The sequence below is a fragment of the Thalassophryne amazonica genome, chromosome 23, assembly GCF_902500255.1.
Source record: "Thalassophryne amazonica chromosome 23, fThaAma1.1, whole genome shotgun sequence".
In the NCBI taxonomy this organism is placed as follows: Eukaryota; Metazoa; Chordata; class Actinopteri; order Batrachoidiformes; family Batrachoididae; genus Thalassophryne; species Thalassophryne amazonica.
The window spans coordinates 2,331,682-2,354,069 of NC_047125.1; the positions used below are offsets into that span (position 1 = coordinate 2,331,682).

Here is a 22,388-nt window from a genome sequence, read left to right on the forward strand (position 1 = left end):
CGCTGAGCAGGGTGGGCTCAGATCAGTGAGTGTGTGAGCCGTGACATCATCAGCGCAAAAAAAAAAAAAAGTTGCCGACTGTTGCTGAGTGGTGTTTGTCCTGAAAGAATGAAAAAATAAAGTTATTACTGATTGTTACATTCTAACCAGATGCTAGAGACTCCCTTTTAAAACTTCAAAGACTTTGAAGTTATAAATTTGGGTCTGCTTTTTTTTTTAATTCCTTTTTTAATTATGTTGTCAAAGGTGATTTTTTTTGTTCATGTTGTAAATTAATGTAACAAACTGTTTCAAATTCTTCATTACAAACTGGGCGTCTTGTTTTCATTGTTCTTTAAAGCTTTAAGGTCACCCACAAATCATGAAATCAAGTTCAAGTTTATCATTATCGCCATTTCAACAATATAATAAAATACAGTTGATATGAATGCGCACATACAGTTGTACGCAAAAGTTTGGTCACCGCTTTTATAAATCATTGGTTGTCTGAATCAGACATTTCAGTTAAATATATCTGACAAACACACTGTTATTTGAGAAGTGAAAGTTTCTAATATTTAAGGAGTGTGCAATAATTATTTAAATACAATTGGACAGTTGCATAAATTTGGGCACCCTTGTCATTCCATTGATTTGAATACATTTAGCACTAATTATTGGAAAACAATATTTGTTTGGTAAGCTCTTTGACCCTTCACCTCCTTACGCAGGTGAATTAAATCATGAGAAAGGGTATTTAAGGTGGCCATTTACAAATGTTTCCCCTCTGTGCATCTCTTCTAATGAGTGGCAACATGGGAGCCTCTAAACAACTCTCAAATGACCTGAAAACAGTTTGTTCAACATCATGGTTTAGGGGAAGGATACAAAAAGTTATCTCAGAGATTTCAGCTGTCAGTTTCCACTGTGAGGAACATAGTGAGGAAATGGAAGACCACAGGCACAGTACTAGTTAAGCAGAGGAAAAAAAAAAACAAGCACTCACAGGGACCAGGAGTGGAGGCGCAGGGCTCAAAAACTAAGTCAATATAAAAATATAGCCAGCAACACTCAAGTGTCCTTCTTAATCAGTGTGACACACTGATGAAGACCTAGTTGAAACGCGTCTGTGCTCCTGATCCTGTCGTCTTGCCGTGAGTCATTAAAACTTTTATTAAGAAGGACACTTGAGTGTTGCTGGCTATATTTTTATATTGACAGTACTAGTTAAGGCCCGAAGTGGCAGGCCAAGACAAATCTCAGATAAGCTGAAGCGAAGGATGGTGAGAACAGTCATAGTCGACCCACAGACCTGCTCCAAAGACCTACAACACGATCTTGCTGCAAATAGTGTCTCTGTGCATCGTTCAACTATGCTGCAATGTAGAGGAAGAGGTGGTTCCATCATGCTGTGTGGCCAGTGCAGGTACTGGGAATCTTGTTAAAATTGAGGGTCACATGGATTCCAGTCAATATCAGCAGATTGTTGAGAACAATGTTCATAAATCAGTGACAACGTTGAACTTGTGCCGGGACTGGTTCTTTCAACAAGACAACGACCTTAAACACTGCTCAAAATCAACTAAGGCATTCATGCAAAGGAACAAGTACAACGTTCTGGAATGGCCATCTCAGTCCACAGACCCGAATATCATTGAAAATCTGTGGTGTGATTTTAAGTGGCTTGTCCATGCTTGGAAACCAACAAACCTGAGATGTTTTGTAAAGAAGAATGGTCCAAAATACCTTCAACCAGAATCCAGACTCTCATTGGAAGTTATAGGAAGAGTTTAGAGGCTGTTATTTCTGCAAAAGGAGGAACTACTAAATAATGATGTATTTTTTTTCTGTTGGGGTGCATAAATTTTTGTACCTGCCTAATTTTGTTTAAAGAATTATTGCATACTTTCTGTAAATCCTATAAACTTCATTTCACTTCTCAAATATGACTGTTTGTCTGCTATATGATATATTTAACTGAAATTTCTGATCCAGACAACCAATGATTTATAAAGGAAAATCATGAAAATTATCATGGGGGCCCAAACGTTTACATACAACTATAACTCACACCACAATAACAACACAACATACACAAGACAAGAAGCCAAAAAGGTACATAAACAACAAAAAATCCAACACTAATGCACATAGATAAAGTGCATGGTTACAGAGAATAGCAGTAGTAAGGTTCAGTGGTGCAATAAGTGCAGAGAGGTCAACCATGGTTATGAGGGAAACCAAAAAGTGCTCAGTGCATGTTCAGGTGATGAACAGCTTGTGGGTAGATACTATCCCTAAAGTGTGACGTTTTACATGTGATGCTTCTGGACCTCTTCCCTGATGGTAAGAGGGTGAATAGATGGTGAGCTGGATAATCCAAACATTATAATATCTGTTTATTTCCGAAACGTCACGTAAAATTACAACTTATTTCAAAGAAGAGAACATGTTTAATGGAGGAATCCAGGATGAATATTTTACTTTATTTTTAGTGCCTTCTGCAGGAGGACGTGCGCATGCACAAGCATGAGCTCTTCAAAAGAACAGAAGTTACCTTTGACCTCAGGTGATGTGATTCGCACGCTGACGTCTGCAAATCACTTCAGAGGTTATCTGGTTACAAAAACAGTGTTTTTTGTTTTAAAAATGCTTATTTCTTGTTTGCTTTTACATAATATATGACAAATAGTTTTGATTTATATAGATATAGAAACACAGGTGTTTTGGAGCATTTTCCACTGTGTTGGATTAGCAACCCGACACAGATTAAAGAAAAGTAAAGAAAAAAAAAATAAACAAAAAAATCTCATGACTGAAAATTTTTTTCACAGTCAAATCATTAACTGTTCACCGTCTTTGTTGACCTTTTTTGATTGCGTCCTAGAGTTTAAGGCAGTGGTGTCCAAACTATTCCAGAAAGCGCCGACAGGGTGCAGGTTTTCTTTGCAGCCATCGACTCCAGCAAGTGATTTCACTGATGAACTCATCCGACCTGCTCAAAGTGATGTTAATCAGTGAAATCACCTGCTGGAGTCAGTGGCTGCAAAGAAAAACCTGCACCCTGTCGGCCCTTTCTGGAATAGTTCGGACACCATTGGTTTAAGGAAAAAGAAGGTGGAGACAGTGTTGTGTGGGCCGCTGAAGAGGAGGTACCGCTGGCCCACCACCACCAGATGGCGCCCTGCTTGAAGTGCGGGCTTCAAGCACGAGAGGGTGTCATAGCAACCGGGAGTGACAGCTGTTACTCGTCATCAGCATCAGCTGTCACTCATCCACATCATCACCACCACCTTAAAGGCCGGACTGCAATTCCACCTCCCCGCCGAGAAATCAGCTACCATTCAGGTAATTTTCTCTGCTGAACAAAACATTGAGTATTAATCTGAACTTCTTTGCAGCCGTTTTCCTGGTGTGTCCTTATCTGTGGGATTGGCGTTTGGTGTGATCTGCGACGGCTTCGCCTCACACACCAAACCAGATAAGTGGTGAAACAAGAGCTGTACGAGTGTGTGATTGGAGGTGGAGGTGCTCCCTCCTAACTAAACACTGACTGTGGGATTACTGAGTGTGCGAACTCACACATCAGGACTGTCTCTGTTTTCTGCCAGCAGTACCGGGTCTGACTGCTGAAGACAGTGGCCACCTGGGGCGCAGGGTTTGGCGGCTCCAGTGTTCTTCAGCTCCGTTGGCGGTGGAAGCTGTGTGGGATCCGGCTCTTCTCTCGCCAGGCGTCTTCTATCGTCGAGCCTGCCCACACGTCACCTGGTGTATGATTGACAGTCCACCATATTGTTATTGTCTGTACGTCGTTGTGCGATTCACAACATTAAATTGTTACTTTTGGCTTATCCATTGTCCGTTCATTAACGCCCCCTGTTGTGGGTCCGTGTCACGACACTTTCACAACAGACAGTTAAGAAAATTGCAAATTATTCTCCTGTAGAACAAGATTATATTTCACTCACTAACTGTTGCTGCTCTTTTCTCATCATATTATAGGAAGAAAGGAGCAGTGGCTCTACTCCGAGCTCCTTATGAATGACTGAGCGTCTCACCTGATCTCTAAGAGAGACACCAGCCACCATCCTGAGGAAGCCCATTGCGGCCGCTTGTACCTGCAGTCTAATTCTTTGGGTCATGACCCAACACTCATGACCACAGTTAAGAGCAGGAACAAAGATTGACTTGTTGAACTTAAATTAGTCCCAGCTTAGCAGCCTGGACCACATGGTTTAAGTGAAATAAATTATCTCTGAATGTTAAAAAAAAATTCTTATTTTATGATGTCTGGAGGTAAAAAGTCAAATTCAAACTTAGTGGACTAAGCTGTCTGGAGTGACATGGACTTGTTGTTGATGGAAAGTGAAGCTGGAGAGAAGCAGCAGACCAGGTTAGTTGAGCAGCCAATCATTCAATCATTGTGGATAATGAGGGTCAGTCATCTGGTGTCCAGAACAGGAAAAACTACTTGCTTACTTCTAGTTAGCACTGCAGCAGCGGATGGGTCGTATCAACGAACTGACTCAGTATTCAGGCTCAGGGCAGGTTTACACACACTACCTTGTTCAAGGGCAGTGGGAGGAGCCTGAAGATAACCAACCTGTTTTTTTAATGTCAGGAATAAACTAACAGACACAGAGACAACATGGAAACTCCACACAGACTGGACCTGGACTTTGGTGGGAATTAAACCTAAGACCATTGTCCTTTGAGACAAGTGATACCCGCTGCACCACCCTGCCGTGTTTCCAGCAGAGACTGAAATCCTTTAGTTCTGGTTCAGACGACATATCTGAGCGTTGATGTGAAACTGAATCTGATGAAACAGTTTAGAATTCAGAGAGACGTTTTGAACCGTTTGAAGCAGAAACTAAATCCTGACCTGAGAGTCTCCATGTGACAGTGTGGACTCTCCAGTCCAGCAGACAGCAGGTTCACTCCTGAATCCTGCAGATCGTTGTTACTCAGGTCCAGTTCTCTCAGACTGGAGGACTGAGAGCAGAGAACTGAAAACAGAACTTCACAGCTTCTCTCTGACAGATTACAGCCAGATAACCTGCAGAGATGATTCAAAACAAGAAAGATTTTCACTTGGTGATGGAACAGATCACAGATGACCCCCCCCCCCCGTTCAGCTCACATATGAACTGTGATTTAACTCCAAAGTTTCCATCACAGTGTAAAATACAGATTTATTGTCCCTGTAAGTTGTTTTTAAAGGAATAACCAAGATCAGTGAGTGTGAGCCGTGACATCATCAGCAAATAAAAATAAATAAATAAATAAATAAAAACAATCTGTTCCCGACTGTTGCTGAGTGTTTTTTATCCTGAAAGAGCAACAGAAATAGTTATTATTCTGATTTTTACCTTCTAACCAGATGATGGAGACGTCCTCATGTTGAAAAAGAATTCATGTTGTAATTTAATGTAACAAACGGTTTCAAATTCTTCTTTACAAACTGTTTTCATTGTTCTTTCAGTTAGAACTCAGTTATTTTGTCTCCCCATAATCTTTTGTTTTTGTGATATGAAAATGATCCAAACCGTGACTTTAAGTCTTGATCTGATCTGTGAGTTCTGTGATCTGTTACACCCAGAGTTCAAATGTCAAAGTGTCTCTGTACTTACAAAACTTTTTTAGATTCTTTGATCACTGGCAGCAGCAACAGAAGAGCCTCATGTGAAGGTTCATATTTTTTCAGGTCAAACACGTCCAGGTGTTGATCTGAGGACAGTAAGATGAAGGCCAGAGCTGATAAATCAGAACCAGACAGACCACATTCAGAGTTCAGCAGCTGTTGGATCTGATCCAGTAAAGAACGATCCTTCAGTTCATTCAGACAGTGGATCAGATTGATGTTTCTCTCTGCAGACAGATTCTCATCGAGCTTCTTCTTGATGTACTCGACTGTTTCCTGATTGGTCTCCGAGATTCTGTCTGTCTGTGTCATCAGGCATCGTAGGAGAGTCTGATTGGTCTGCAGGGAAAGACCCAGAAGGAAGCGCAGGAACAAGTCCAGGTGTCCATTTGGACTCTGTAAGGCCTCGTCTACAGCACTCTGATGGAGACATGTTAGTTCAAGTTTATCTTCAGACGTCTCAGATCTTCTGGATGTTGTTTGTTCTTTGTACAGCAGGTTGACTCCAGACTGGATGAAGGTCAGATGGACATAAAGAGCAGCCAGAAACTCCTGAAGACTCAGATGGACGAAGCAGAAGACCTTGTCCTGGTAGAGTCCTCTCTCCTCTTTAAAGATCTGTGTGAAGACTCCTGAGTACACTGAGGCTGCTCTGATATCGATGCCACACTCTGTCAGGTCCTGTTCATAGAAGATCAGGTTCCCTTTCTGCAGCTGCTCAAAAGCCAGTTTTCCCAGAGACACAATCATCTCCCTGTTCTCTGGATTCCACAGTGGATCTGTCTCAGCTCCTCCATCATACTTGACCTTCTTCACTCTGGACTGAACCACCAGGAAGTAGATGTACATCTCAGTCAGGGTCTCTGGCAGCTCTGGTGTGTCTCCGGTGTCCAACATGTCCTCCAGAACTGTAGCAGTGATCCAGCAGAAGACTGGGATGTGACACAAGATGTGGAGGCTTCGTGATGTCTTCACGTGGGAGATGATTCTTCTGGACTGCTCCTCATATCTGAATCTCTTCCTGAAGTACTCCTCCTTCTGAAGGTCAGTGAAGCCTCTGACCTCTGTCACCATGTCCACACACTCAGGAGGGATCTGATTGGCTGCTGCAGGTCGTGTGGTGATCTAGAGGCGAGCAGAGGGAAACAGGTTCCTCCTGATGAGGTTTGTCAGCAGAACATCCACTGAGCTCGACTCTGTGACATCAGTCAGGATGTCATTGCTGTGGAAGTCCAGAGGGAGGCGACACTCATCCAGACCGTCCAAGATGATCAAGACCTGGAAGTGCTGGAAGCTGCAGATTCCTGCTTCTTTGGTTTCAGGAAAGAAGTGATGAACAAGTTCCACCAAACTGAACTTCTTCTCTTTCAGCACATTCAGCTCTCTGAAAGTGAATGGAAATATGAAGTGGACGTCATGGTTGGTTCGTCCTTCAGCCCAGTCCAGAGTCCACTTCTGTGTTAAGACAGTTTTCCCGATGCCGGCCACGCCCTTTGTCAGCACTGTTCTGATTGGTGGCTGAGTGTCAGCTGAGGCTTTAAAGATGTCTTCACATGTGATGGTTCTTTGTGGTGTCTGTTTTCCTGGATGCTGCTTCAATCTGTCTGACCTCATGTTCCTGGTTGACCTCTGAAGCCCCGCCCTCTGTGATGTAGAGCTCTGTGTAGATCTCCTTCAGAAGAGTCGTCTTTCCTGCTTTAGAGATCCCCTCAAACACACGCTCAAACTTCTGCTTCACCTTAGATTTGAATTTATGACGACAAACTTCAGCACGAGTTCCTGAAAGAACAAACAGCACAGATCAGTTACTGAATGATGACATCACTTCCTGTTTCCCTGACAGAATTCACACATGAATATATTTCAAATGGACAAACATCATGTCATTTAGCGTCTGTGTTAAATGTGGACAGAAGTCCTCTTACTGCTCTGCAGACAGTCAGCCAGCTCATTATAATTCATTCTCCTCATGAAGGACACTGTGAGGTCCAGGAAAACCAGTCGGATGCTCCTCTGCTCCTCATCATCGCTCTGACTCTCCAAGTATTCTGCATCATTTGTCAGGAGAAACTTCTGGATCATCTTCAGCTCACGTTTCATAAACATCCCCATGTTCTCCTCGATGTTCTGCAGCAGAACATCAACATAGACAAAGAAACTCATCACTTTGCTACAAGTTTGGATTTTGTCTCCAATTTATATTTTTCACGGTGTGAGATTCTCTGGATTTTGTTCAGAAAATCCTTAAGTTAAAACAAACTGAAAGTTAAATTCCTTAAATCATCATATTTCTGAAAGGTCAAGATCAGTATTTACTCAAATAAAGTAACATTTAGATGTGAAGCACAAACAATACAAATCATCACTTTCAATCATAACAATAATAATAATACAAATAATAACAAAATAATTATATTAATAATTATTATAATTATGAATCATGCATCCTTAAATTTAACAGAATAAACATCATCAAAGTGTTTATTGCTGCAGCATGAAGACATTATGAACAAATTGTTCAATGATAATATCAGATCAAAGTCAACAGACCGTAAACATGTGGTTCAGGCGTCTTTGATGCTGCTGAGCAGATGGAACCCTGAGAACCTCTGAAATCTGCTGCTTCACTCTGTGAACCAATCAGAAACAGTTTTCTCACATTATGTCTGAACACAAACAGCTTCAAGTTCACATCAACCTGCATCGTTGGTCTGAACTCTCAAACCGGTTTTCATGGTCTTTCTCTTGGTGCTGCTGATCCCACTGAGAATCAAATAGTAGGGTTGATTGTCCGTCCACACAGGACTTTTTGGATTTAATACTAGATAAAATTATTTAATTTTATGTGCAGTGTTTCTATTCCACAGGCTTGGCAGCATGCCCCACCAAACACACACGATTTGTGTTTCTCATGTCTGCACCGAAGATCAAATTGGAATTATCAGGAATTCAGGATCAAATTATGCAGCTGCTGTTATTTTACAGATGTCCTCATCCTGTTCTGACTCGTAACTGCTGGTAAAATGAATCTACTCCCTCTGTGTGATTCTAAAGCCTGACTTTTGCTTCTACAACTCCATAGGTTTGTGGCCACACAATCACGTCAACGTGGGCGTGACCCTTTTGAAATTCTCCATCCCACTGGTGGTTGTTGCAATGCAATAGTTGGGGGCACGACATGAAGAACAAGGCAGGGACTTTCTTTCCACCTGCACTGCCACTGCTGCTGGTCTTTTTTGTTGTTGTTGTTCATCTGGCCCAATTTGTCCCTCAACAAGCTCCACTTTTTTATACAATCATCAACCTCCAAACCAATGTTACACACTATTTCCCTCCATAAACTGCTGGTCATTTGAGTGTGTGTATAGTATTTTGTCTCCGTGTTGTAAAGGTGGTCACATTTGTGGACTCATTCTGCCAAACATTAATCTATTTGATCCACGATCGAAATGTAAAACATGATGGGAGAGGAAGGAGTGAAACTGGAAAAGTGACCAATTACAGCCCACACTGTCTCCGTTATTTCAGTGTGCAGCTTCAGTATTTGGGAGGTGCACATCAGGTTATGGAGAGAGGCTGGGAGGCTGTTTGCAATGACACAGAGGTCAGTGCACGGCTACGGCGCTGCGAGGCAGAGTAGCATAAATCAGGCTTAAGTTGCTCTCACTAAGTGCATGCAGTAGTCACTCGACATTGTTTTTGTATTTCACAGATGTCAAACAGCCATAAGACCACTTGAAACATTCTACTAAAGTGCCCTAAAAAGACAAGAAAATAAAGGACGACAGGTGGAATATGCACCGCTGCTGAGGAAGAGACGACTTTGAAGAGTGAAAAGAAGGCCGTCTGTGCTTTCTATCTATAGTATGATGCAAGCGCGACACCCCAGCAGTGTGACAGGGCGGGTCCTCAAAAAGAGCAGCGCTTGGACTGCCATGCTCCCCTGTGAACAGCTGATTTCCAGAGAGGGAGAGAGACCAGTGAGAGAGAGGTAGAAGAGGAAGGCACACATGCAAGGGAGGGTGGAATCGAGCTCAGGAAACTGTCCATGTATTCAGTTCATGGGTAGGATGTCATTGACACCCAGCACTGGGACATGGCAGGTCTTCAAAAGAGCGAATTCTGTTTGTTTTTCCAATTCATGTGATTTGTACAGCATTCGTGCTCTAGCGTGACAGTGTGATATTAGTGTTAGAGCTCACGTCTTTTCAACAGACGGTCGTTGTTCTTTGAATTTAGGAGGTTGACCTATCGACCAGTCACTGTTCATGGACACACAGCTGGGTCCAGGTCCAGGTGAGTCTGGACTCTGATGCACCCTGAAAGAAAAAAAGCAACAACAATTGATTAAAGATGATCAAACATCATCATAAATAATGTTTGAATGGACAAATAACTGTAAATACCTGTTTAAAATTCATCAAAATGTCTTTTTACCTGTCACTGCTCATGGACACATAGCTGGGTTCAGGTCTAGATGAGTGTGGACTCTGATGGATTCTGATACAAAAACAGTACCAACAACTTCATAAAGATTATTGTGACGTAGCGATCTGAGCGCAGAGTCAGAACAACAGTTTCAGATCCTTGTCTCACCTCTGAGTTTTGCTCGGGATCTCACGGTCCCCACACAGACCGGTATTCGAGGGTCCACCTCCTTTGCACTCACACTGATCCACAGCAGAGTCCACACCTTCACATAACACAAACATGCTTTCACACAGATTATGCAGCATTCCTCCTGTGTCACATGATAACAGTGCTGGTGGAGAGCTGCTTCTGCCCGGAGGCGTCGGGACAGTTTGCCAGAATCTCTTCGAGGCCGACCGATAGTCCTCCTCCATGGCCTCCCGAACTCCTCCCAGACCCAAGTTTTTGCCTCTGCGACACGCACGGGCTGCGGCACACTCTGCCGGTACCTGTCAGCATGCTTCTGGGGTCCCCACCTACCAACAAAGATAAGTAGGAACTCCTTCTCAACTTGACGGCATCCCTTACTGCCGGTGTCCACGACCGGGTTCGGGGATTGCCGCCGCGACAGGCACCAGAGACGTAGGGACGCGACCCTCTTGTTCACCGGAGTGAACTCCAACACATGGCGACTGAGCTGGGGAGCAACAAGCAATGCAACCCCAGCTCTCTGCCTCTCCCTGTGGGCGATGCCAGAAAAATGAAGCATCCAGCCCCTCTCCAGGAGTTGGGTACCAGAGCCCAAGCTGTGCGTGGAGGTGAGCCTGACTATCTCCAGTCAGTATCTCTCAACCTCCCGCACAAGCTCAGGCTCGTTCTCCCCCAGTGAGGTGACATTCCACGTCCCAACAGCCAGGGGCTATGAGCATGGACCGGGCTTCCGGGCGACCCGCCCTCGACCGCCACCCAATCCTCTCTGCACCCGCCCCCCATGGCCCCCTATGCAGGTGGTGAACCCCACAGGAGGGCGGGCCCCACGTCGCCTCTTTCGGGCTGAGCCCGGCTGGGCCCCGTGGGCTAAGGGCCCGACCACCAGGCGCTCACGCTGTGAGCCCCAACCCCAGGCCTGGCTCCAAGGGTGGGGCCCCAGCTCCGCCATACCGGGCGGCGTCTCGGTCCTTGATTTTTTACTGGTCATGGAGGTTCTGAACTGCCCTTAGTCTGACCCGTCACCTAGGACCTGTTTGCCTTGGGAGACCCTACAGGGAGCACAAAGACCCCAACAACATAGCTCCTAGGATCATCCGGGTACGCAAACTCCCCCACCACAATAAGGTTGGCAGCAAGAGGGGATCAATGATCAATCATGATGATGATTGAAAACAATGATTGGTCAAAGCTCATAGAAACTTAAAGTGGACATTAAAAAAATAAAATAAAATCTCAGCTCACCTCTGCCAGACATCTTGTGAAAGATCCAAGTTTAGCTCATTTGTCCTCATTTTAACTAATTCTTTGTGTTCTACTCGACCTTCAAGCTGTGAGTGTTGAAGCAGCAGACAAAAGCTGTTGTAGACTGTCCAGTCACACTCACTGAAACTTCAGAGGTGTCAGTGTCTTCTAGCTTCCCTCACTTGACAACCATTCAAAGTTGTTATGACTGTCTTGTTCATTTCCCGCACTTGACATTTCTGCAGGGGTGTTGTGTCTGGGTGGCTTCCCTCACTTAACCCTTCAGTTATGAGTGTCTTGGTGATTTCCCAAATTAATCTACACTTCAGTTTTTATTAGTCTCTTGGTGGCTTCCCTCACTTATCAATCCAATTGAATGATTGAGCTTAATTATCTTCAGCTGGTTGTTGTTATGAGTGTCTTGGTGGCTTCCCTCACTTACCAATCCTTCATTGTTATGAGTGTCTTGGTGGTTCCCTCACTTATCAATCCTTCAGTTATGAGTGCCTTGGTGGCTTCCCTTAATGTTCTCCCTCATGCACACTCGCTCAGCTTTTGAGCATGACGTCCTCCAGACAAACTGATCACATTGTTACATCTTTAGATTTTTGGTTATATTTATTTTAACTGAAGACCAAGAAATCTTCAGGAACTTGAGAACGTTGTTGTATTTTTCAGTATATTGTAGTTTCTTTTCACTAGGCCGTGACTGATTTCAGCAAGTTGAATGCCAAAAGTTTGTTTTGAAGCTTTTTGATAATTTACAGTTTTAGCTGCATTCAGAATATTGATATTGTCCAAATATTAGTTTTGTAAAAGAAAACCTGCGTTGATTATGGGGGGTCTGGGGATGCTCCCCTACAAATTTTTCAAAAGAGCAAGTCAAATTTGTATGCTCTAGTGAATTTTAATGGGTATGAAGTCCTCTGAAACAAGAAAACTCACTTCAAACTGTCAAGTAAAAATTCTTTGTCTTCTGTAGTATTTTCATCAATTCTGTTACGGTAAATGCGCCAAAGGGTGCTGTTTCGCTGACTGTACAGTCATAAAATACACAAATTAGGGCCTAAGCAACTGACAATGTTCTGCTGTGCACAAAGTAACACTGTCACACATTTTGAAAATGCATGCGCACTGAGAAACTCAAACTGGCTTATTCATATTTAATCTGTAAAATGCTCTCACTCGTAAAACAAACTAAGGCTGCAGCTAACAATTATTTTAGTAATCAGTCAATTTTTTTTTAATTAATCATTTTTTGTTTTTTTGTTTTTTTTTTACTTACATGTGAGTTTTGCCATTATTTCTTTAAGTGAGTTATTTAAAGGCCTTTATCACGCAACATCAACGTTTGAGCTTGTAATGAAAGTATGATATATTCTCATCACAAACATATGTGGAGTAACGTTTTGTTTATTTTGCACATACATACATCATTGACACACCACAGAGATTTCCATCAGGTTCACCCGATTATGAGCACTTTAGATACCTACAGCAAACTATCTCAACCAGACAACATATTACAGGCAAGAGTCCAAAAAGTATTTTAAGGCTCTGACTAAAGTGTAAGGGTGATTCTTAGGACTACGGCACTTATGTCCTTTGATCATATTGTCATGAAAAACAGAAAAAAAGGGGACAATTTCACACTTTTATAGTTATCTTTCAAATCAAATCAATTTTATTTATATAGCGCCAAATCACAACAAACAGTTGCCCCAAGGCACTTTATATTGTAAGGCAAAGCCAGTACAATAATTACGGAAAAACCCCAACGGTCAAACGACCCCCTGTGAGCAAGCACTTGGCGACAGTGGGAAGGAAAAACTCCCTTTTTAACAGGAAGAAACCTCCAGCAGAACCAGGCTCAGGGAGGGGCAGTCTTCTGCTGGGACTGGTTGGGGCTGAGGGAGGAGAACAGGAAAAAGACATGCTGTGGAGGGGAGCAGAGATCGATCACTATGATTAATGCAGAGTGCATACAGAGCAAAAAGAGGAAAGAAACACTCAGTGCATCATGGGAACCCCCCAGCAGTCTAAGTCTATGAGTAGTCTACTATGAGGTCCCTAAGATAAGATGGGACCTGATTATTCAAAACCTTATCAGTAAGAAGAAGAATTTTAAATTCTATTCTAGAATTAACAGGAATCCAATAAAGAGAGGACAATATGGGTGAAATATGCTCTCTCCTTCTAGTCCCTGTAAGTACTCTAGCTGCAGCATTTTGAATTAACTGAAGGCTTTTCAGGGAACTTTTAGGACAACCTGATAATAATGAATTACAATAGTCCAGCCTAGAGGAAATAACTGCATGAATTAGTTTTTCAGCATCACCTCTGAGACAAGACCTTTCTAATTTTAGAGATATTGCGCAAATGCAAAAAAGCACAGTCCTACATATTTGTTTAATTAATATGCGCATTGAATGACATCTCCTGATCAAAAATGACTCCAAGATTTCCTCACAGTATTACTAGAGGTCAGGGTAATGCCATCCAGAGTAAGGATCTGGTTAGACACCATGTTTCTAAGATCTGTGGGGCCAAGTACAATAACTTCAGTTTTTATCTGAGTTTAAAAGCAGGAAATTAGAGGGTCATCCATGTCTTTATGTCTGTAAGACAATCCTGCAGTTAGCTAATTGGTGTGTGTCCCTCTGGCTTCATGGATAGATAAAGCTGGGTATCATCTGCGTAACAATGAAAATTTAAGCAATGCTGTCTAATAATACTGCCTAAGGGAAGCATGTATAGTGAATAAAATTGGTCCTAGCACAGAACCTTGTGGAACTCCATAATTAACCTTAGTCTGTGAAGAAGATTCCCCATTTACTTGAACAAATTGTAATCTATTAGATAAATATGATTTAAACCACCGCAACGCAGTGCCTTTAATACCTATGGCATGCTCTAATCTCTAATAAAATGTTTATGGTCAAACAGTATCAAAAGCAGCACTGAGGTCTAACAGAACAAGCACCGAGATGAGTCCACTGTCTGAGGCCATAAGATGATAATTTGTAACCTTCACTAATGCTGTTTCTGTACTATGATGAATTCTAAAACCCTGACGAAACTCTTCAAATAGACCATTCCTCTGCAGATGATCAGTTAGCTGTTTTACAACTACCCTTTGAAGAATTTTGAGAGAAAAGGAAGTTGGAGATTGGCCTATAATTGGCTAAGATAGGCTGGGTCAAGTGATGGCTTTTTAAGTAATGGTTTAATTACTGCCACCTAAAAGCCTGTGGTACATAGCCAACTAATAAAGATAGATTGATCATATTTAAGATCGAAGCATTAATTAATGGTAGGGCTTCCTTGAGCAGCCTGGTAGGAATGAGGTCTAATAGACATGTTGATGGTTTGGAGGAAGTAACTAATGAAAATAACTCAGAACAATCGGAGAGAAAGAATCTAACCAAATACCGGCATCACTGAAAGCAGCCAAAGAGAACGATATGTCTTTGGGATGGTTATGAGTAATTTTTTGTCTAATAGTTAAAATTTTATTAGCAAAGAAAGCCATGAAGTCATTACTAGTTAAAGGAATACTCGGCTCAATAGAGCTCTGACTCTTTGTCAGCCTGGCTACAGTGCTGAAAAGAAACCTGGGGTTGTTCTTATTTTCTTCAATTAGTGATGAGTAGTAAGATGTCCTAGCTTTACGGAGGGCTTTTTTATAGAGCAACAGACTCTTTTTCCAGGCTAAGTGAAGATCTTCTAAATTAGTGAGACGCCATTTCCTCTCCAACTTACGGGTTATCTGCTTTAAGCTGCGAGTTTGTGAGTTATACCATGGAGTCAGGCACTTCTGATTTAAGGCTCTCTTTTTCAGAGGAGCTACAGCATCCAAAGTTGTCCTCAATGAGGATATAAAACTATTGACGAGATAATCTACCTCATTCACAGAGTTTAGGTAGCTACTCTGCCCTGTGTTGGTATATGGCATTGGAGAACATAAAGAATCATATCCTTAAACCTAGTTACAGCGCTTTCTGAAAGACTTCTACTGTAATGAAACTTATTCCCACTACTGGGTAGTCCATCAGAGTAAATGTAAATGTTATTAAGAAATGATCAGACAGAAGGGGGTTTTCAGGGAATACTGTTAAGTCTTCAATTTCCATACCATAAGTCAGAACAAGATCTAAGGTATGATTAAAGTGGTGGGTGGACTCATTTACATTTTGAGCAAAGCCAATCGAGTCTAACAATAGATTAAGTGCAGTGTTGAGGCTGTCATTCACAGCATCTGTGTGGTTGTTAAAATCGCCCACTATAATTCTTATCTGAGCTAAGCACTAAGTCAGACAAAAGGTCCGAAAATTCACAGAGAAACTCAGTTTCATCTTTACAATGAAAGTGTTAAGAAATTTGTTCTAGTAGTCTGTGATGACTTTTTCACCATCATTATATGCAAATATTGCCGTTTTGTGCTTGTCCCACACCCAGACTTTTGATCTTCAGTGATAAAAATGAATGGTAAAGAAATGTTTTTTCTAATGTTTTAAAATCTCTCTGAATAAAATATCAGTAAAATAATCAAAACATAATTGGGGTATTCAATGTCATACAACTGTTGTGATTTTTTCAAACAAAATGTAGTTGTCCCATACTATTGCCGTAATTTCCACCACAACACTGTAATGTCCCATTAAACAGTTTGTATGAGACTGTTTGGGTAGTTTCTATTGAGATGAACAGTGACATCAGAGCACATGTATATAGCGCCAAATCACAACAAACAGTTGCCCCAAGATGCTTTATATTGTAAGGCAATGGTGTGGTGGAAATTACATTTACAAGGCCAATAGTGCCCGTAGTTAAAGAATCATCTGTAATTTGTGATCTTTTAATAAGATATTTTCATGAAAAAAGACATATGTGCAGTTTACTGCATTTTATTTTTTCTTGTGTAAAAACACAGCTTAGATGTGGTGTGACTGAACAAAAATTGTCATTAAACCTAAATAAAACAGGGATGAAGTGGAAGTTTAAGAGTCACTAGGTGATCACAGGAAAGTTATTTCTATATTTATGTTCATTGTTAGTTGGTTTTATCATTTCTCGTGTTTTATCAGGTTATTATTGTCTGTTTCACTTAAACTGTATTGTAGCATTATTAGTTATTACTTTTGTTGTTGTTGCTATTATTATTAATATATAAATTAAAAAATTACAATTCGTAATACATTTGACAATTTTACGACAAACACTGAGCCATTAATAATTATACAGAAACAAAATGCACACAAACTGTGCTGAGATGCAAACAGCTTAATGCTAACTTGAACACTGAAAACGCCATAGACATGCTAATGTGTTAGCATCAGTCTTGTTTTTAAGTTACAAAAAACAACTGTTTCAGAAGACCATAACAGGTCAGTTTAACATAAAAATGTAAATATTACTCACAGGCATGTGATCTTTAAGGTTTTAGCGGGACAAAATTAAGATAAAGTGAAATAAAACAACGAACCATCGAAACAGCGAGTCGGATCAATGCTTCTTTGGTTCAAAGCAAAGCCACACCCTGCTCTACTTGGGGAAGGTCTGTCAATATTCCCACGAAGACAGGGAGGAGAAAGGCCGTGGCTTATGGCAAGCAGTAAACGGAGCGGAGAGGAAGGAAAATTGACAGTCAAGAGCAAACAGAAGTAGAGTCAGCACTTGTATATCAACTCAAAGTCAGCCTGCCTCTATGACATCACAAAGAGCAGCATGTGAATCTCCAGGGTCAGTGTTTGGAGCCAGGAGTCAAAGTGGACACTTGCTTCAGCTTGTTGTTCACCCCATTTGACCTCTGGAGGTGTTGTACTTAACAGAAATGAGTTTCTCACGTCCAGAAACATGGAAATACATATTTGGTTTACATTTCTATCACATTTAGATCCTAAGATTCACCGTTTCTAAGTTCATGTTCAGAAATTTCATATTCCACAGGCCAGTGACCTCTAACTGACCCCAGAGGTCAAATTGAGAACATCTCCACATCTTAAATTAAAGCTTCTGTCATCAAGAACAAACCCTGACAGTTTCATGTTTTCATTCTGTGCACAATTGTCCCGATTAACAGCCCCACTAACACACTTTTTGATTGAAGAGCGTCATGTAGAAGAATGAAGCTGTTAGTACTTTTATTGTGATGACTTGGTTGTAAAACATTAAATATACAATATTAAAAATTCAACATTAACAAATGACCTAAAATCTGTAAAAAAAAAAAAAAAAAAAAAAAAAATATATATATATATATATACACTCAACAAAAATATAAATGCAACACTTTTGGTTTTGCTCCCATTTTGTATGAGATGAACTCAAAGATCTAAAACTTTTTCCACATACACAATATCACCATTTCCCTCAAATATTGTTCACAAACCAGTCTAAATCTGTGATAGTGAGCACTTCTCCTTTGCTGAGATAATCCATCCCACCTCACAGGTGTGCCATATCAAGATGCTGATTAGACACCATGATTAATGCACAGGTGTGCCTTAGACTGTCCACAGTAAAAGGCCACTCTGAAAGGTGCAGTTTTATCACACAGCACAATGCCACAGATGTCGCAAGATTTGAGGGAGCGCGCAATTGGCATGCTGACAGCAGGAATGTCAACCAGAGCTGTTGCTCGTGTATTGAATGTTCATTTCTCTACCATAAGCCGTCTCCAAAGGCGTTTCAGAGAATTTGGCAGTACATCCAACCAGCCTCACAACAGCAGACCACGTGTAACCACACCAGCCCAGGACCTCCACATCCAGCATGTTCACCTCCAAGATCGTCTGAGACCAGCCACTCGGACAGCTGCTGAAACAATCGGTTTGCATAACCAAAGAATTTCTGCACAAACTGTCAGAAACCGTCTCATCTGCATGCTCGTCGTCCTCATCGGGGTCTCGACCTGACTCCAGTTCGTCGTCGTAACCGACTTGAGTGGGCAAATGCTCACATTCGCTGCCGTTTGGCACATTGGAGAGGTGTTCTCTTCACGGATGAATCCCGGTTCACACTGTCCAGGGCAGATGGCAGACAGCGTGTGTGGCGTCGTGTGGGTGAGCGGTTTTCTGATGTCAATGTTGTGGATCGAGTGGCCCATTGTGGCGGTGGGATTATGGTATGGGCAGGCGTCTGTTATGGACGAAGAACACAGGTGCATTTTATTGATGGCATTTTGAATGCACAGAGATACCATGACGAGATCCTGAGGCCCATTGTTGTGCCAACATCCAAGAACATCACCTCATGTTGCAGCAGGATAATGCACGGCCCCATGTTGCAAGGATCTGTACACAATTCTTGGAAGCTGACAATGTCCCAGTTCTTGCATGGCCGGCATATTCACCGGACATGTCACCCATTAAGCATGTTTGGGATGCTCTGGACCGGCTTATACGACAGCGTGGACCAGTTCCTGCCAATATCCAGCAACTTCGCACAGCCATTGAAGAGGAGTGGACCAACATTCCACAGGCCACAATTGACAACCTGATCAACTCTATGCGAAGGAGATGTGTTGCACTGCATGAGGCAAATGGTGGTCACACCAGATACTGACTGGTATCCCCCCCCAATAAAGCAAAACTGCACCTTTCAGAGTGGCCTTTTATTGTGGACAGTCTAAGGCACACCTGTGCACTAATCATGGTGTCTAATCAGCATCTTGGTATGGCACACCTGTGAGGTGGGATGGATTATCTCAGCAAAGGAGAAGTGCTCACTATCACAGATTTAGACTGGTTTGTGAACAATATTTGAGGGAAATGGTGATATTGTGTATGTGGAAAAAGTTTTAGATCTTTGAGTTCATCTCATACAAAATGGGAGCAAAACCAAAAGTGTTGCATTTATATTTTTGTTGAGTGTATATATATATACACACACACACACACATTTTTTTTTGTTTTTTCAAGGTGATGGGATCATCATCAGAAATTTGTTTAAAAACATTCAGTATCATTGTTCCAAATGAAAAACTTCTCACCCTCATGAAAATCATGAAAAAATAAATAAATAAATAAAAGACAACATTATTTCATGAATCTTAATAAAATTCTTTCTGGCTATTAAAACCCAAAACTAAATGCACCTGATTCAACACACATTGGACCAGAACAAAACTGGATGTTTAATGTTCAACTTGTTACATTGATTCTAGGTCCTGTTCAAATATGTAGATTTTCAAGCTGGAAGTCAGAAATCCTGAGTTCCAGCTTTCCATTGAATACAGCATGCACTTGACTTTGTGTACACACGTCCACCTTCATGTTGTCTCCAAGATCTCACAGAACAAACCCACCATAATTTCCCTGCAATGCTGCTTTCAGCCTGAATTCAATTTTGTCACTTTTTGTGTTAAACTGAAAGTGTTGAAACCTGTGAAGTGTGAAGACGAGACGAGAACAATTTTAATGACAAACTAAAAACTACACACGGTGGTGCTTCTCATCCAGAATTTACCAAACTCTGACTTTTTCACTTCACGATTGATGCAAATGTAATATTCAGGGTGCATTTCTTTATATTGTGGATAAATGTTTCTTTGTTTTGGTGAGTTTATTAGATCAGGCGAGTCATCTGTCCCCAAGAAAGACACCAGGACTTTGGTTTAAGGCTTCAATGAACAGACTGAACCATCTGAAGATGTCAACTTGACCTGCTGGAGCCTGATGGAAGCCCCGCCTTCAAACACGTCAGTTTTGTTTGTTGTTGACAAATTGTTCTTTGGTGTTAATTCTAACTTGCAGATCTTTTTTTTAAATGGTTTAAGTATTGTTGTGTTGCTCTTTCTCTCATTTTCTTCTGTTCTCAAGTATTTGTACGTGGAATCTTCAGCCAAATCTTAAATGTCGTTCCCTTCATCCAATTGTATGTTTCCTACTGCTTCCTTTTTTCCCTCCCGATTGTACATTTAGAACATTTATCCAGTCCAAATTCCATACCAATGTCCATGGTGATGTTACGTGCATCCACTAACCGAATGAGTCCCTGCTCAAAGTCGACGAAGATCTTCAAGTCGTCTATAAATAAGAGCTGGTTCACTGCTTACCGATGTTTCCTTCCTCAGCCTCTTCTTAAGTCATACCCGACGTCATGCTCCTTCAGGATCTTGCTGAGCGGGTCTATGATTAAACAGAATAAAAGTGGTGAGAGTCTGTCTCCCTGAAATATTCCTCTCTGAACTCGTACGTCTGGGATTGTTATTTGTCCCTCTGTGTGATTGAGGGTGATGGTGGTGTTCCACTTGTTCATTTGTGCTCTCAGGAAAGATCTTATTTCCTCATTGATGATGTAGAGTTCTAAGCCCCTCATGATCCAGGAGTGTGGCACGCTGTCAAATTTCTTTTTGTAATCAATCCAAGACATGCTGAGTTTCCTCCTCCTTTTTTTTTGCAGTCCTCCAGGATAGATTTGTCTGTCAGTAACTGGTCTAGCTCCTAATCTTCTTCTGGAACAACCTTTGTGTTCATTTTCCAGGTAGCCACCAGTGTCAAGATGTTCATAAATGGCATCAGTTATGATTCCTGTCAGCCATTTGTACGTTGTTGTTAGGCAGCAGATGGGTCTGTACTTGTTGGGAAGCTGTGTTTCCTTGGTCTTTGGTAGTAGGCTTGTGTTCCCAGTCATTATCCAGTCTGGTGTGTCCTCTTCTCCGTTCAATATTTTTGTGAAAGCCACAGCATAATGTTGGTGTAATGCTGTCAGTCTTTTTAACCAAAAATTTGGGATTTTGTCGATGCCAGGTGCCTTGAAGTTACTGTATTCACTCATTTTCTTTCTGATCTCCTCTTCAGTGATTACAATTGCTGGCATTTGCTGTTTGTCTTCGTTTTTCTGTTTTATTTTTTCAATCCACTCTGCCTCTTGGTGTTGTTTTGGGTCTTCAAAGAGTGGTCTCCAAAATTTTTCAATTTCTTCTCTCTCAGTTGGTTGTTATACACTCAACAGAAATATAAACGCAACACTTTTGGTTTGCTCCCATTTTGTATGAGATGAACTCAAAGATCTAAAACTTTTTCCACATACACAATATCACCATTTCCCTCAAATATTGTTCACAAACCAGTCTAAATCTGTGATAGTGAGCACTTCTTTGCTGAGATAATCCATCCCACCTCACAGATGTGCCATATCAAGATGCTGATTAGACACCATGATTAGTGCACAGGTGTGCCTTAGACTGTCCACAATAAAAGGCCACTGGTTTGTGAACAATATTTGAGGGAAATGGTGATATTGTGTATATGGAAAAAGTTTTAGATCTCTGAGTTCATCTCATACGAAATGGGTGCAAAACCAAAAGTGTTGCGTTTATATTTTTGTTTAGTGTACTTTGATTGTGTCAACTTGCTGTACACAAGTCTGAGGTTTTTTGCAAATTGGTTGTTTACCTGTTTTGCTTGTATTTTCTTGTCTTTGTTCCTAATCTGTGCCACAAAATCAAATCAATTTTATTTATATAGCGCCAAATCACAACAAACAGTTGCCTGTTCATCTTCAACATTGTATTTTCTTTTAATGCAATTTACTTTTTTAAGAAGATTCTTTTTGTGGTTTTGGCTTCCCAAAAATGTTGCCATTTGGGAGATCTCTGCTCTTCGGCGGCTGATTTTTTGTTGTAATTTCTTTTTCCATCGTGGCACGGTATTCTTTTTCTTAATTGTGGTTCCTTTTCTCCCCAAATCTGGTGGGGCTAATTTAATTTGTATGTACCATGCCGCTCCATAATTTACAGAGTTTATGGCTCGTTTTTTTTTTGGGGGGGGGGGGGGGGGGGGGGGGGGGGGGGGGGGCAGTGAATGGCTCGTTTTTTCGGGGGCAGTGAATGGCTCGTTTTTTTTGGGGGGGGGGCAGTGAATGGCTCGTTTTTTCGGGGGCAGTGCCTGATTTCTTT

The 22,388-nt window shown here is 41.5% G+C and overlaps 1 long non-coding RNA gene and 1 pseudogene across 1 annotated transcript in view; one reads left to right on the forward strand and one right to left on the reverse strand.

Moving 5' to 3' along the window:
• LOC117504894 overlaps positions 1 to 22,388 on the forward strand; it is a 797,517-nt gene that overhangs the window by 661,878 nt on the left and 113,251 nt on the right. The gene's annotated exons all lie outside the window — the stretch shown is intronic.
• On the reverse strand, positions 5,531 to 10,350 carry LOC117504828 (annotated as a pseudogene).